Here is a 17319-nt window from a genome sequence, read left to right on the forward strand (position 1 = left end):
AAAAATATGATTTAACGCTAAAGGAGTCAATTGCATAAGAGAGTTGGTGTCATTGAGAAGTGCTGGTGATTCAACTCGTACTATAGAGTTATGAAACCAGTGTAGCAAACAGATAACTTTTTCTGGTGTTAAGCAGAGTTCATTTTTAACTATGCACAGAATTATTTTAACACTGCATCTGAGTTGTATTATTAACACTTTAGGAGGTGTTAACACTGCAAAGATTGGGACAAAATAAGCACCAGCATAATGTTATAATGAACTCTCTCAGAGTAGATTTAACACTATAGAATTTGATGTGTAGTTCTCAGGACTGCAGACGTTTTGTTATGACTGACATTTTGATATCTGTGTAGGTGGCAGTAAAAAGTGCCACATGGTCAGACATGAAACAATGGTCTGACCATAAAGTTTGATCGAAATTGTTCAATGTGTTCAGACGAAGCAGCTCATTTCCTGTTTTACACCTTTGTTGCCTATATAGGTCTCACATACCTTTAGATAGGTAGTTTCATTTTGCACCTGCTTTCGATGTCAAGCTGGTAAACACATTGGACATTTGAAGTGTGTATTCTGGACAGCTGGCTCAGAAGAAAACAACCCAGAAGAAAACAACTTTTCAATGTTCAGAGTAATGATAGAAGGAAGTGGTCTCACTGGAGAAAAGAGGTGTCATTGTAGTGATGGTCTCTGTCTGGTTGAACATTTAGGATGCAAACATGGCGTGTGTTGGTGAAGTGGTGACTGATCTGTGAGTTTTCAGTTTGTGTAAGGTGGCCTTTAAATTTCTCCAATGGGTGGGACAAAAACATGTGAATGTTGTCATAGACCAGTGGAAAGATTCATTGTCATTGATCAATTTGTTAAGCAGACACAGCTCCCCTCCTGTTTAACACATTTGCTGCTGATATTAGTGGTAAGATATGATGGCTTTGCCTAACATGTAACTTTGTGTGTGTGTGTGTGTGTGTGTGTGTGTGTGTGTGTGTGTGTGTGGTGTGTGTGTGTGTGTGTGTGTGTGTGTGTGTGCGTGCGTGTTTGATGCAGACACTGGAGTAGTGTGTTGGCTTTGAAAGTGTGAAAACACTAGCCCTGGCCAGTGATGGTTTCCCCACCTCACAGTAACTCACAGTATGGGCCCTATTTGTAAAACCTTTCTTCTACACCACAGCCTGTTTAGTCAGTGTTTAGCAATTCAGCTGTCCCAGAAAGCAGCATCAAATCACCAAATCACACTGTTCAAGTCATAAATGTGGATCTAATGAAGGAGAAAATGTATTATGTGAACTGTCTGTATTGCCTTAGGTACCATCCTATTTATTCAATTTTGTGTGTAAAAACAAACGGAGATGACGAATATGTCCTGTCAGAAAATCTTCATTTTTAAAAGCAGAGATGTGAGCATAACTAGGCATTGAATTTATGACAGTCATCAAGAGTCAATGCACTTTTAAACTTCTCCTATGTGCTTTGTCTCTTAGACAAATCTGAAACTGGTGCTGGTGCTGAAACTTTTGAATTTGAAGTCTTAACTGGGAACAAAACTTTTTCATTTCATTTCAATTATATGTAGTTCCAGGAAGACCTACTCACATTTAGAACCTCTTGTTTTATAAAGGGGGATATTAAGCCCTGAGAGGAGTGTGTTCCTCTCCAAAAACTTTGGGTAACTAGCAATAACCAAGTCATATCCAGGGGAACTTAAACCCACACAGCAGGAAATGAACACTGGGATGTGGTTTGTGTAGGCATGTCTGGGGATGGCTCACGTTTTGAGCCTTGATAAAGCAAATAAGTAGAACTGATTCAACAGACTGTACAGTCTTGAAAAATTGCTTATCTCCCCAGACTATAACACCAAAGAGGAACACAGTCCTCCCACCAACACCTTGGACCACATCAGCAGGGCCCAGAGACTGCTAGAAAGTGACAGGCTGTGTTTTGTTTTTCCATCATCTATTTTTATTTCTTCTTGTTTTACCGAAAGTACCTATACCGTGGAAACTTATTACATCCCTTATTATTATTTTAACTTTCAAGTGTCACATGTTAGGTCATAAAGGTTTTTGAGTGACTTATTTATGCAAGAAGGGAAGTGATTAATATTAAGGATCAGCTACATAAAATAAGTTTGAACTTTAGAACATTATAGAACATTCTACCATAACAATCTTTATTCAGCTGTTATACAAAGACAGTCTGGAGTCTGACTTAGAAAAGCAATAGCTACCACCTTCAGTATGACATGGTGATCAGAGAGCTTGCTTCACCAGTAATGATACCTGTGAGACAGCTATATAGGGAGCCATGGCTGTGGTGGGAGGAACAATAATGGAAAGAGTCTTGTTGACTTATGGCTTGAAAATAACTGCATAGTTGATGGTACCATCTTCCCACATAAGAATATCCACACTCACTTGGAGGTCAACTGATGGTCTTACAACTAACCAGATCGACCACATCTTAATCAACGGGTAGTGGCGCAGGTCTCTCCAAGATCTTAGAGCTTGTCGTGGTACATACACCAACATTGACTGCTACCTGGTGACAGCTAATATCAAGCTGAAACTCCGGAAAGTAAAACAGCATGGTCAACGCTGGAGATAACTTGACATTGGCAAACTGAAAATTACTGAATATCAGCAAACAATTTGTGTTGGAGCTGAGAAATCCCCTCACTGCTCTTGGTGCTCTGGTGGATTCAACTAATAGGAATAAGGATAAAGAGGTCAAAAAGAGTGCAAGGAATTACAAAAGGGCCTTTGCTGAGATGCTTGCTTGCAAAGCACCCTGGGCAGCTTCAAGAGGCGAAATGAGTGTTGTATACAAACTCACCAAACAACTCTGTGGCAAGAACTTCAGTCAGTCTGCTCCTGTAATAGATAAGGATGGTAACAACCTCTTAACAGAGAGTGAACAGGCAGCGAGATGAGTGCCGCACTTTTGTGAAGTCCTCAACTGCCCTGAGCCAGAACATCCTGCTAACCCTACACCTGCAGATAACATACTCAACATCAACACAAGCCCCCCAACTGAAACAGAAGTCAAGAGTTCCATTAAAGCAACAAAGAATGGGAAAGCTGCAGGCATTTATCTCCATTCATGCTGAGATGCTGAAGGCTGACCTCAACAGTTCAGTCAAAGTTCTCACAGACCTGTTCAGAAACATCTGGGACAGAAATGCCATTCCTGAGTACTGGGCCAAAGATCTGATTGCCAAAATTCCAAAGAAAGGCAATCTTCAAAACTGCAACAACTGGCGAGGCATCACATTGCTATCCATACCATCCAAGGTCTTTTGCAGCGTCTTGCTGGGCAGAACTGAAATGGCGATTGACACCAAACTAAGGCAGGAACAGGCAGGCTTCAGGAAAGGAAGAGGGTGCACAGACCAGATCTTTGCTCAAAGGAACATCATTGAACAACGCCTGGAGTGGAACAATCCATTATGCATCAACCGACATCCAGAAAGCTTTTCACAGCTTAGCACCCAATGGAAAATTATGCAATCATATGGAGTTTCCCCAAAGATGACTGCATCGATGAAGATGTTTTACAATCAATTTGAGTGTAGTATCATCATAAATGGCAGCCTCACTGATTGTTTCCCCGTGGAATCTGGTGTATGCCAGGGATATATCATTTCCCTGATACTCTACCTGACTGCCATTGACTGGACCATGCGAAAGGCCACCTCAGATAAGTCAAGAGGCATCCAGTGGACTCTCTTTACCTAGCTAGAAGATCTTGATTATGCTGATGACCTGGCTATTCTCTCCACAAATCACACTCACCTGCAAGAGAAAACAGACAGGATTAACAGATTTGTGAAACAGACAGGTTTGAATATTAATATCTCCAAACCCAAATGATGTGCATAAATTCAACACCACATGCACCAGTCACTGTGGATGGTAACCCTCTTGATTATGCCGAGGAGTTTACATATTTGGGAAGTCTCCTCAGTAAGGATAATGCATGCAGCAAAGACGTCAGTATAAGGCTCAGGAAAGTTCACAGTACATTGCAAGCCTCCAAACCATTTGGAAGTCAAAGCAGTACAGCTGAAGATCCGACTGTATAAAAGTAATGTTAAATCAGTTTTTGCTGTACGGCTCAGAATGCTGGCAAGTGGTTGAGAGTGACATGAAAAAGATCAATGCATTCCACAATGGATGCCTTTGGAAGATATGTCGCATCTTTTGGCCAGAAAAGATATCTAGTGAAGACCTGTATAAAAACACAAACTGTCGCAATGTGGCGCCGGAAATTAAACACCAACGGCTCCAATGGCTCGGACATGTCCTTAGAATGGACCAGGACTGTATTCCTAAAGTAGCCCTGAGATGGACTCCACTTGGCAAGAGAAAACAAGGGAGGCCAAAAAAAAACCTGGGGGAAAACTGTGACTTTAGAACTGAAAGCGGCTAACCTAACTTGGGGCGAGGCACAACATACTGCACAGGATAGGACTAGATGGAGACAGATAGTCGCAGCCTTATGTTCCACAGGGAGTGAAGAGGAGTAAGCTAAACTAAGCTTAGTATGACATGGAGGCAAACATGTAGTGGTTCTAGCTTGAAAACTATTGGATAAAATGTATTTCAGAAACCAGTATGGAAAAAGAGAACAAACTAGATGATGTAAAATTTGTAGAGAAACTTTGAAGCCTGGTCACTTTCTCCAAAGCCTAATGCTCACTGCATTAACTGAAAAAGTGATGTGTTGTGTGCAGGCAATTATGGTGTTGCTAGGAGGTCAACAAACTATAAGTAGTAGCAGTAACAGGTTTCAGTTTGTCTGTCATACTCTGGATAACATCCGAGCAAGACCAATGAGTAGTTTGCTACTACTAGTTGGGTGCACATGAAACCAGCGGTCACTGTTACATTTTAAGTCACAGCCTTTTTCATGACACCACAGCTGGTGTTCCACCCACTCGTACAACACAGGTCTGTGATGGAGTATACCAGGAAAATGACTAGTTATCTGTTGACATCTCTATGTTCTTAAATGTGTGTTTTGGTCAACTCCAAAGCTCTGATTTCATCTCGTATGTTTGCAAAGGACATGTAAGATTGTTGCCTGCATGTGCATCACCCTGAAAAGGAAATGAAAGGAATAGTACTGCTCACCAAATCATTAGAGAGCATCACTCCCATTTCATTTTGTTTTGCTCCAAAAGAAAACTGGTGTTTCACTTTACCAATGACAGTTTGGAACCACCGAAGCATAAAGTGCAGGGCTTTTCAAAGAAGCCAGATCTATTCCCTGCATTTATCTGCCTGACACTGTCTACTCCCACATTTATGTGCCTGACACTGTCAGAAAGTGAACAAAGATATACAAGCTGCAGGTTACCACACAAATTAAATGCCATGTTGGTGTGGGATTTCTGTCTGTAATTATATTAGTGTTTGTTATGACTGTTTTAATATGTTTTGGATTATACTGAGTAACTTTATGTTCCAAATAATTTTAGTATTTCATTTTCTTGGTGCTGTGGTTATTGCCTTGATGATACTATTGTATCCTTGGTGATACAGTCCCATCCAGTATTACTCATACACATGAACCTATCCTTAACATGCAAGTATTTTGATGTAAGTAAAATGTTTAAAACTTGCTGATCTTCACTGTGCCTGTCTGGGGGAAAGATTGTTAGCTAAACAAATCTCAGGAAGTTTCAGCATTTAGGAGGAAGACACAAGGTCAGTTCTACTTAAACCACAGTTTTATGAAAACACATTGTGAAACAAGGGTATTTACATACCTTTGCAGAATTTGGACTTTTTTTTTTGCTTTTTTGTATAGAAAAGGGAACTAAAACTGCAAAAAAATGCAACAACACAAGAATGATGCAGTGATGATGTTCTCTGTCTCCTTAGGGAGGTGAATGGAGTATGCGGGAGTCAGCATACTGAAGTAAGTTGATGGCCTGAGCAGTTTCTCACTGCAAGAAATGTTTTGTTTTGACTTTTTTCCATTTCTTTTTCATTCAGTTGCATTACACTTAGAAATATTCTCTTTCTCTCCCAGTATCTCTTGCTTCTTCTTCATCTTCAGATGGATTGGAATAATTTCTTTTCTTTTATCTCTTAAAAATACCCCAGGACTCGTTATTTGGAAGTGGTACTCAAGTTATTTCCGGCCATATTATAACAAGTTTTTGTAACTATATACATACCTACGTTATACTACATTATAACTATATGTTTAGTTATTTTATGCCATAAATTCCACTGAGAGTAATCAATATCTTTTTCAGGACTAATCAGTGAACGTAATAGTCACTCACATAAAGTATTAGTAGCTTGGGGAATGTCAATCAAATGTATAAACTTGGATACTGGATACTTCACAGGTGTAAAAAGATTTCTTTAACTGATTGATGACCCCATCAAAGAATCAAACATACTTTTTGTTTCAGCCACTGACAGCTGCACCCATGAACAGGAACGCTGGAAAGAATTTTGTGTATAGTGTACAGTGTATAGTACAAAGTCATACTATATGCTGTACTTGTACTCCATTGAACTAAACCGACAGGATAATTTATCTCTAATGATTTTAGCCAAAGAACCTCACACAAAGCAGGAAGCCAAAACAATTATATAATTGCACAAAGCACACCAAAAGACATGAAAATTGTGAAACCCGGCTTGGCATACCAGTGATATAGGCTTACGCAATGTGCAAATCAAAAGAAATCATCTCTAACTCAGTTACCAAAAACTGCATTAACAATACATACATCAGTTCAACAACTTTAACTCTTACTACTGTTGAATTCGTAAGCAATGGTAAATGTCTTGAAGAGCAGATATAGAAAAACAGCCAACTTAAACTACTTGGTAAACATTGTAAATGTTACGTGTCCCAAGGCTGGTACCACAGTGACAAATGATCTGGGTTCAATGCCTCTCAGTTCCCTGAAAAACACAGAAGTATCGTTCGAAAGAATGGAGACATGAACCAAAATTTCTCTTCCCAATTTTCATCTTTTATTACAGAATTTCTATACCATGAAATAAACATTGAAATCTTTCCCTAGTGCATTAGTGTCTCTTTGTTTCAATATCCATTGTTTGTTTCACTGTCCTTGCTTTGTTTCAATGAAGTATATGGGTATGGGTTTTTCCCCTTTTAACTCAGTCAATTCCACCATACTCCTTAAACCAAATGAACATCATTGTTTGTTCCATTGAATCTTTTCAGCATCTGTGCTGTTTCCATGGCTACAACTACATAATACAGTTCAATCAACTAGAAGTTACATTTTACTTATTAATTCACTGAGCAGCATAAAACAACATACTTTCACTTTAAGCTATTTTTAGTAGTTTAAAACATTCATCACGTCACATAGGGAATGTCAGTTAACTCGAGATGTAAATTCGATTCACACTCACAAAATTGAGAACTCTCGTCTTAACTTTAACTAAGTGCGTTTCTGCAATGAACTCGTTCACAAATCTTATAAGCATCCTATCAACAGAAATAATGTCGCTGTACAATCATGCCAATAATGTGACCATCACTATCCTCCAAGAACGCTGCCGTAAGCAGCTCTAAAATCTCATGCATCATAACTTGACACTAAACATTCAAATCCGCCAACAAGACTCATCACACTCGTGCCACACAACGTTCAGTTCCGGGAGGTGGAGTTTTGTGATTTTCAGGGTATACTAAGACAAGAACTAAAGTCTCTCTTCCCAATTTTCGTCTCAGGAGGGGGCAGAAACCCCCACCTTAGAAAACCTGGGCACAACACATCCTGGGGGGTATTTCAGAAAGCAGGTTTAGTGAAAACTCAGAGTTAGTTAACTTAGAGAAAGTAGTAAACCTCCTAATAGAAGAGCCCTATGGCTTTGTTTTGCTAGGAGAATGAAGCCACAGGACTCTTCTATTAGGAAGTTTACTACTTACTCTAAGTTAACTAACTTCTCTTTCCCAATAAACCAAGGCTTCTTCTCACATGTGAAATTAATTACTTTGGGTCAATTGAATACTTAAATGTTTGACGTGCTACAACTAGCATAAATAAATAAATAAATAAATAAATAAATAAGTAGATAATCCAGCAATAGAAAATAATAATAATAATAATAATAATAATTATTATTATTATTATTATTATAGTGACTACAAACAAACTAAAAAGTCACTGAGAGGCTAAGTGAGGGAGTATTGCACCTCTGACTCGCTACAAACTCCAGCTCCAGCTACAAAATCCAGCTTCCAGGCATCTACATTCGATCGTTTATTTCCACTAATAAAAACAAGACTATTTCAGACGTCAAACCTGAATACTTGCACAGGAATGCAAAGCAAAACAAGGCAAGATCATGAGCATCCCAACAGTAAGTGGTCAACAAAAAATTCACACTCCCTACTCACCCCCTCTCCATGCTGCCATACTGGTGAATAGGTGAATATTTTCCCTTATTCTTTCAAACGCTACCTACACCTACACCCACGTGACATGTGTGACAACCGTAAACCCAGAAGCTGATGCGCAAACACAAACACAAAACAAACATTTCATAGGACATTGCATATGGCTCTACTACTACTACTACTACTACTACTACTACTACTACTACTACTAATAAAAATAATACACAATTATTCCAGAAACAAACTCAAAGGTGATCACAGATTTTGAGTGTACCACATAAACATAAGAACACAGAAATTACACATGGGAGAGGAGTGAGATAAGGAGAGAGAGGGAGAGAGAGCAGATGGGATGCCAGACTACAACAACCCAGTTCGACGCAAGTGTTAGGGACGGACAGCGTGTTGGGAATTGGACACTGTGGCTGAAGCTGAATCATCACTCGTCCTTGAAAGTTTTGCTTTAGTGTTTTTAAAAAAGTCAGAAATTCTCTTTTTCCACATTTTGAACAATGCTAAACGCATGCGGTGCGTGTTGCGTGTGTAACAGAAACTACATCCCTCTGTGGGTACGTCAGTCGTAATCGGCAAAGGCAAATCTGACTGGTTAATACACATTTTGAAAATAAGTAAATCAAACATAAAAATAAAATCTCCACCCTCTCTGCTCATAGTTTTACACTAAACCCAAAATATCCCAGTTTAAAAAAACATTTCATTAATATATGCATATTTTTAATTGCCATTGCAGTTAAACAATACAGAAGAAGCAAGGGGTTCTACAGTGCCGTCAGCATCCCCACCTCTCACGTTTGTACCTGTGAAACAGCATCAACACCTTCAAGGTAAATAATTTCATAATCAACTTTTGGTTTGCTTTCTCAGCCATGGGTGAACGGCAAGCTTCTGGTGCAATCTCAATTTTATAACCATGTGAGGAACATTATTGTGAGAAGTGTGGTAATGAAAGGGAAAGCAAAATGTATGGCAAAGTCTCACTAACAGGAAATCAGGTTTGTCTTCATGATACATGCATCGCATCCTGTGAAACTTAATGAAGAAATTCAGCATAAAGTAGAGCATGACAGACTGGACTTCTGAAATCCCACTATCACACCTCAGAGGTCAAATATTTTAATATGTTTATTCTTGCTCAGTCATCTTCTATTGCTATAGGCATAATTTGGTAAAATTTGAACTTTATTCAAAACTTTATTGTTTCAAAATTATATTTAATATTATAAGTTATAAACATACTTTGCTGAACATGCTGACTGACTACTGGTATCTCTCATTATCTTTGTTACCTGTGTGAAAACAGGAAATGGTGCTTATCTGTTTCTCTGTTCACAGCTGTTACTAGGAGATCTAAATCAGTAACGGCTAGATGTTTGTAAATACGATTTTATGAAACAGCTTATCATTTTCAAACTGCAGTATATTGTTTTCTTATGATTGGTTAGTTGCTGAACACATATAAGATGATTCTTTTTTTTTAATTTCATTTGTTTATTTAGTTTGATGTTGTATTAAGGACTACTATTGCAACTTTGTGTTGAATTGAAGAAAAAAAAAGTTATGCTGCTCCTTACTTTTGGCAAACATGCTAGGGCCCCCTAATCAAACAAAAACATCAATGAGATGTCATGAATGTGTAACCCAATTTAGATGTAAATTTGGAAAACTGTGTTCATTGGTTTCATCTCTCTCTCTCTTTGTCCTCTTTTATATGAGTCTGTGACAAGCCCATTGACGCACTTTTTGAAAGCTGACTTAATAGTCAGCGAATACAGAAATGTGTCACACGTTAAGTTTTTTTATAGGCATAACCAGGGTCGGCCCAAGCTTTTATGGGGCCCTAAGCAGAATTTGATTTGAGGGCCCCCCACTGCCCTGGTGCCACTAATACTATTGACTATTGTCAATACCTGATTGTTTGCACACCTACTGTACATATAACACACCCATTATCAATTTTATTAGTTGTAGCTGTGTTGCTTACATCATATCAATGTCAGCCTGGCATGTTTTTACCCTTCTATGGTGGTCTGGTGTCAATTTACACTTTAATATCCAAAGTGATACAGTACTAAGTGGCATACTGAACGTAGTGTATGAAAAGTTACAAAATAAACCAGCAGAGAATGCACTTACTGTAAACATGTTAACCACTTTAATTTCTTTTGGTTTAAAAAATTTGCAACGTGCACAACAACTACAATGGAGTTATAGGGCCACATGAGGGAAAAAAAAATTCTGAGATTACGAGAGTAAAGTCGTAACTAAATGAGAATAAAGTCAAAATATTGCAAGAAAAAAATCATAATATTACGAGAAAACAAATCATAATACTATGAGTATAAAATTGTAAAATTTTGAGAAAAAACATAATTTTTAGGAAAATATATTACCGGCACCCTACAAAATGGGCAAGATGCTACCAGTTAATGGTAGCCTGATCCTGTTTCTGGCAACTGCTGTTTGTCTCAGGCATCGTGCCGTGCCACACACGTCAGTCAGCTTATAATAATGTGGTGCTGATGTGCCAAAAGATTAAGCATTTCGTTACTTGTGAAACCTATACTATACCCTCATAAAATTACTTTATTCTCGTAATATTATGACTTTTTCTTGTAAATTTAGAACTATATTCTTGCAATATTAAGACCTTATTCTCGAAATCTCAGAATTGTTTTCCCTCACGGTGGCCCCTAATACTCCGTCATACACAACAATCAGCTACAATTACAATCAAATAACTTAGATAAACAGTACCTCCCTCAGTTTTGCACATATCCACACTGCATGATAATTACAAGGAAAACAAGAATGTGTCATCATCATCATCATCATGGAGAATCCTCACTATATCACAGTGTTGAGAAATAGCACCAGCAGTTACTGTGACTGAAATGCAGCATTTTTTTTAATTACATTAAAATGTTTCATGTTGCATTAAAAATGATGGCTGTTCTATCCAGGACTGACTCATTATAGCATGAAGGGAGTCATCCAGTACAGCATTTGTCATGTTATGAGTTGAACTCAGAGAGTTGCACAACACAACTTCTGAGGACTTTTGAAGCAAGCTTATTTCTCTTTCTCTAAACAATTGTCATTATGACTTTAATGTGGTAGGTAACTTAGGCTTGCTTTGTACTCTGTGGTTAGGATGTTTGTTTGTGGAAGGTTAGTTTGATAATCTTACTGATGGTGAACAGTTGTGTTGCCTTTTGTCTTTACAGGAATAATACCAGGGGCAGTCATCTGTTTTGTCTTACTGGGCCTGCTCTGCTTCATAATAATAAGAAGACGAAAAGGTCACTGCAAGTTTGGAGGTCAGTGGAGGGGAGCCACCAAGTTTGGAGGTCAGTGGAGGGGAGCCACCATACTAAAGTCATATGCTTCAAATCCCGGTTGCTATCCACTTAAACTACATAAAGTTAGTGATGCTTTCACAGGAAATAGGTGGTTGACTATTCCCTTAACTATAAGATAAATGTTTATATATTCACTTTGGACATCCTTAGTAACGGGCCCTATTCGCAAACTTTTTAAATGGTATAGTAAACATCAGTAATGACCAACAAATGGCAGATCAGTGATATGGTTCTAGGCATCACTGATATGTGCTTTCTATAAACTGTCTTCTTTTGAAAAGCACCAGTTGGGTTTTGCAGCAGAGGCAGAAATGAAGATTTGGCCCTTGAAAATAAGGCTGTACATGACAATCAGCAAGTGAATGGAAAGGCATTTGTTCAACAGCCCGACTTCAAGGATCCTAACAACTTTTTGGGTGAGTATGTGAGCTGGAGAATGATTTTGTAAGATAAATGGGGCTAAAGCATATGTGCTGTGCACACAGCCAACTTTTGTGTTTTAGAGTCAGTAGGTATGACAAGGAGGGCGGGGTTTATGCCGGAGGAGAGAGGGTTTTAATCATCCTCAATGAGAGAACTGAACTTCACCCAGATGGTGGGGCTTCAAAAATGTTATTACAGCCAGAAAGATGTTAAAGCGTATTTCATAGTTGTGTGGCTCATCTAAATAAATATGTGTCACAGTCTGTCATGCAGCATCATGGGTCAGAGATGGGTGTCAGTAGACCTGTAGTTACTGCTGAATGGTATGACCCACCATTTAGATTTAAGAGTTTGGGGTTCAGCATTTTTATTTTTGCCCTGTCATGTGGATGCCAGCCAAAATCATTTTCAAAATGTTAATGTTAAAATGTTAAAATGTTCAATTTCAGCCTATATTAAAAAGAAGCTTATGGTGCATTTCTTACTATGTTTTAAGAACTGTGGTCATTGAATGGTTATTATAACTTATAGCCTTGCTCTGTACTTACCTGTTTGGTTCAGACTATAAATTACTCATTTTGTGATACAGAGATGCGGCTGGCCAGAAAATGTATTTATTCATTGTAACAGTTGATTTCTCTTATGTGCATGCTTGGCTAGAAGATTTGACATCAGATGTTGACATCTGTCCACATACGTTCATATCTAATGTCTATTTTATGCGATAAGCTTCAACAGAAAGAAGTTACATCTGTAATATAAATGCAGTCACAATATACTTAAGATTAGTGCAGAAATCCTCAAATATATTTTGAGTGCAATGTACACATCTCGAAATATTTCCATTAATATTTTGTTCATCTTTTTATTTTTCCATTTTTTCAGCTCCAAAAGTTCAGGCAGCACCCCTGGAAACAGTGTTAAACAACCTGGATGTGCTTGAAGAGCTAAAAATCTTGCTAGATCCGGACACTACTGGAATCAAAAACACTCGCCACCTAGCTGCCCTCTGTTCCTATCCTTACACATGGATAAATTATGCTTACTCAATGAGAGATAGCAAGAGCCCCCTGACTGCTGTGCTGGAAGGCTTAGTCTCCAAACACCCAGACTGGAACGTGGGCCATCTCGCACAGCTGCTGATAAAGTTGGGCCGTACTGATGCAGTGGCTGTGCTAGCAAAGCTTCCTGTACTTGTGGAGACAGTGTAGCTGTAGTCTGACTGTGTGAAGAGTTTAGTGGGGAATTTTTTTATAGTTTACCTGAGCTGCTCTTTTTCTGTGTTGAGTGCTGTGTGATTGGTAGCGATTGTCATTCCTCAACACTTTCACTAAATCCTAGTTGTTTTTCCATCTCTCTTTTTTGTAAGATTTTATTCCAGTATTTTCTTTTGTAAAGACATTATCCTCTCAGACTTTTTCTGAAGAACCTGAAGATTTGAAGACTTAGTTTGGGAGGCTGTTTCCAGGTCCTTTTCTAAGCTGTATCTACTAAAATAGGACTCTGTAAGAAGGTTAAAGAAGATTAAGAAGATTATTAATTATTAGATATATAGCTAAGATGCACCTAAAATCAACATCTAAATATACAGTAAACAATAAAATGATCATTGATGAACTCAAAATACTTTTTTATACATAGAATACCTTTCTGAAATACTCTGCTATAAATTCCAGGAGATCATTCTTGGGTGTCCCACAGTTTGCATATGGATACCATGAGGTCACAGTCCTCCTGATGATCAGTATGTCTGTCATTTGTCATCTGGTAATGTCAATGGTGCATCATTGTCTTAGCTGGACAGCTAACAGTATCTGTCAAGTTATGGAATCGTATAGCCTTTTTTTGAGTTTAGCTTATTGCCTCTAATCAACACAAAGAAGCCGAAAAAAGACAGTGGACAATAACCATTTCCTTTTTTTGTTTTTTTGCTTTGAAAAAAGACAGCATTGTTTGAGATGGAACATATTTCTTTCAAATAAAACAAAAAAGCTAGCAAAAAAAAAACCCCTCCAGAAAACAATAACAACAAAATTGAAATCAGTGTGAATTCATAGACAATTGCACAATTTGGGTCAGAATTACTGTGTCAATGAGAAAAAAAAATTACTCATAATTATAGTCATCATACAGTCAAGTCCATAAAATATCTTTACAACACACAAAGTGAAAAATTAGATTGGACTGGAAAAATTGCCCCCTCTATATTTGCCCATGCTTTCACATAAATGAAATGTTCTGAAGCATTTTTAGGTACATTTTTCAAATACATTTTCAGAGTTATAATTTCTAAATGCATTTTAATCTCTCCTCATTGTTTATCTGATTTCCTTCAAAATATAAAGCATGGTGATACATATTCAGAAGTACGCTAACATAGCAATGTCATGCAAGGTATTGACAACAAATGGTTCGACTTAACCCATTCAGCTACTTCATTTCAATTGCTTTACGAATATGAATTAATTCTTTTACGTTAATGCTTTTGTAAATGCATGCTGCAAGAATCAGTTATTTGAGTTGAATGGCTCAAGCTGTCTTATAAACAGGATACTTCCTAATCGACAATAACAAGATTATGCTTAGAATTAAAGAATTATAAGCTTATCTGGAGCATTGTTTGTCAAATTCTTACTTTTTCCACCTGAAGCACTTTGTCCTGTTTTTGATTGAAAAAAGAAGAAATAAATGACAGAGATGGGACCTCAGGCCTGTGTAAATGCACATGAGAGGTCATCTTTATCAAACATACCACTGCATGATCGTTATTGTGATCAGATTAAGTCTGCTATTGAAACAATATATCCATCTTTTTTTTTTTTTTTCAAAAACTGAAAATTTGATGATTATATGTTGATAATACATTATCTTAGGTCCAATGTACAAAAAAGCAACATTTTTTCGAGGAAAATTTGTTCATCTTAAATTTCAGTTAGTCTTTAAGGATTCATTACTTGAATTAAAATTAAATATATGGAAATGGGATAAAGTCCTCATCGTTGTAAAAAGTTTCTAGAGCTGGAAAACATTTGCTTTTTTTGTTTTTACTTTTATGGCTTTGACTTGATGTTAATCTCAATCTCAACCTACAACTGTAATCGGAGACGGGTATATATATATATACATATATATATATATACATATACATATATATACATATATATATATGTATATGTGTGTGTGTGTGTGTGTGTGTGTGTGTGTATATATATATATATATATATATATATATATACACAGAGACACACACACACATATTTATATAGTCTCAGACACATAACAGAGAAAAGCAGACATAATGGAAAATGAGTCAGAACTGGACAATTCCAAGAAAATTGTCTGTTTAAAACTGTTGGTTTAAGAAAAGGAAGTGTGGCTCTATATAGCAGAGAGAAATCAGGTTACCACAAAGAAATGAGGTCACATTCATTCCAAAACCAGATATCAGTTTTTTTTAGCAGAGGTTGCTGTTTACAAACCTTTACGTTGTGTCCAGCCAACTTGGCTTTCCATGAAACATTGTTTAAAAAATGACATTAGATGGACTATCTGAACTATCAGTTGTTCCCAAGGGAACAGTCCATACTCTTTTCATGCCAGCCTCTGTTATCATGTAGTTATTATGCTTATTATATATATATATATATATATATATATATATATACACACACACACACACACACACATATACATATATATATATATATATATATATATATATATATATATATATATATATATATATATACACACACACACACATATATATATGTATGTGTGTGTGTGTGTGTGTATATATATATATATATATATATATATATATATATATATATATATATGTGTGTGTGTGTGTGTGTGTGTGTGTGTGTGTGTGTGTGTGTGTGTAAACAATGGCTATTTATTATTATTTTGGGGATACTTAGGCAATACTAGGCTTCATTTTCTTAGGTTTTGGTTAAATAATGACTTGATACTTTTCTTTTTCCAAACTATTGTTAAAAGCATATTTTGAAAGTCTTTTGACCCAAAGGTGGGTTAAGCACCTGAGAGGTAGCCACTGATGAGTGCTGACATCACAACATGTGTAATATTTTTAGAGTTTTCTGAAAAGCAAAAGAAAAAAAAAACAAGAAAACAAGATCTACATAGCTTTCTATTGAAACATGTCAGTCTGTAGTTGTGTTATGTACATGTGTATGTATATGTATGTATGCATGTATGTATGTATAACAAGGCAAACATATTTTCAGAGACAAACAGTCATCCATATTTTTCCACCTTTCATTGCCATAGTAGCTGGTCTCAAAGAGATTTAACATAAACATAACATAGAGAAAACAAGGAAAACATTTTATCAGTTAAAACCTACCACTGAGTCACAGCAAACTCTAGAACTATTATCATTTGGGGGCAGGTGATGAGAAAAACTGTCTGGATTGACACTTCACTGTAGCCACAGTCTTGAATGTTTAAGATGTGAGTACAATAACTTCTAGGTTAAATGGAGTCTTCTATCCAGGGACTCAATGCTGAAAATGATGCGAGAATAATGAAGAAAAGAAACAAAGCTTTTTTCCCCAAAAGTGTTAACCATCAAAGACCATGATAAGGAAAGTAATATGGTTAGAAAACCAGACACACTGGCTGCACCTCGTTACACATTTCCCATTTTACATTTTACACAATTTTCTGTCCTAACTGCTTGTCCTCAAGAGAGACTACACTGGTAAACTGAAATGGGTCTAGTTCTTGAAAATCACAATCTTTTCTTGGTATTTCTATTCTCAGCCAATGTGTTTACATACTTAGGTTTCCTTGGAATAAATATTTTCATACATAACCTTTTCTGTGGGGAAGGTTTCTCTTTTTTCATTTTTTGTTTGCATTTCTCAAATTTGTGAAGGACGCAGCCAAGGACAGGCAGGAAGACAGCAAATGTCCAAATGTTAAATGAACAAAACCTACACAAAAATATTGTTAGCAAAACAAAACTCCAAGGTATTCTGGTTGAAACATATTGTGGGAGAGGCTAGTCATACATGAAAGGAAAGACGTGACATAAAGGTGGTACAGGGGGAAGAAAAGGACACTGAGATCATGGTGGTACATTGTC

Source organism: Chanos chanos, chromosome 8, assembly GCF_902362185.1.
Source record: "Chanos chanos chromosome 8, fChaCha1.1, whole genome shotgun sequence".
In the NCBI taxonomy this organism is placed as follows: Eukaryota; Metazoa; Chordata; class Actinopteri; order Gonorynchiformes; family Chanidae; genus Chanos; species Chanos chanos.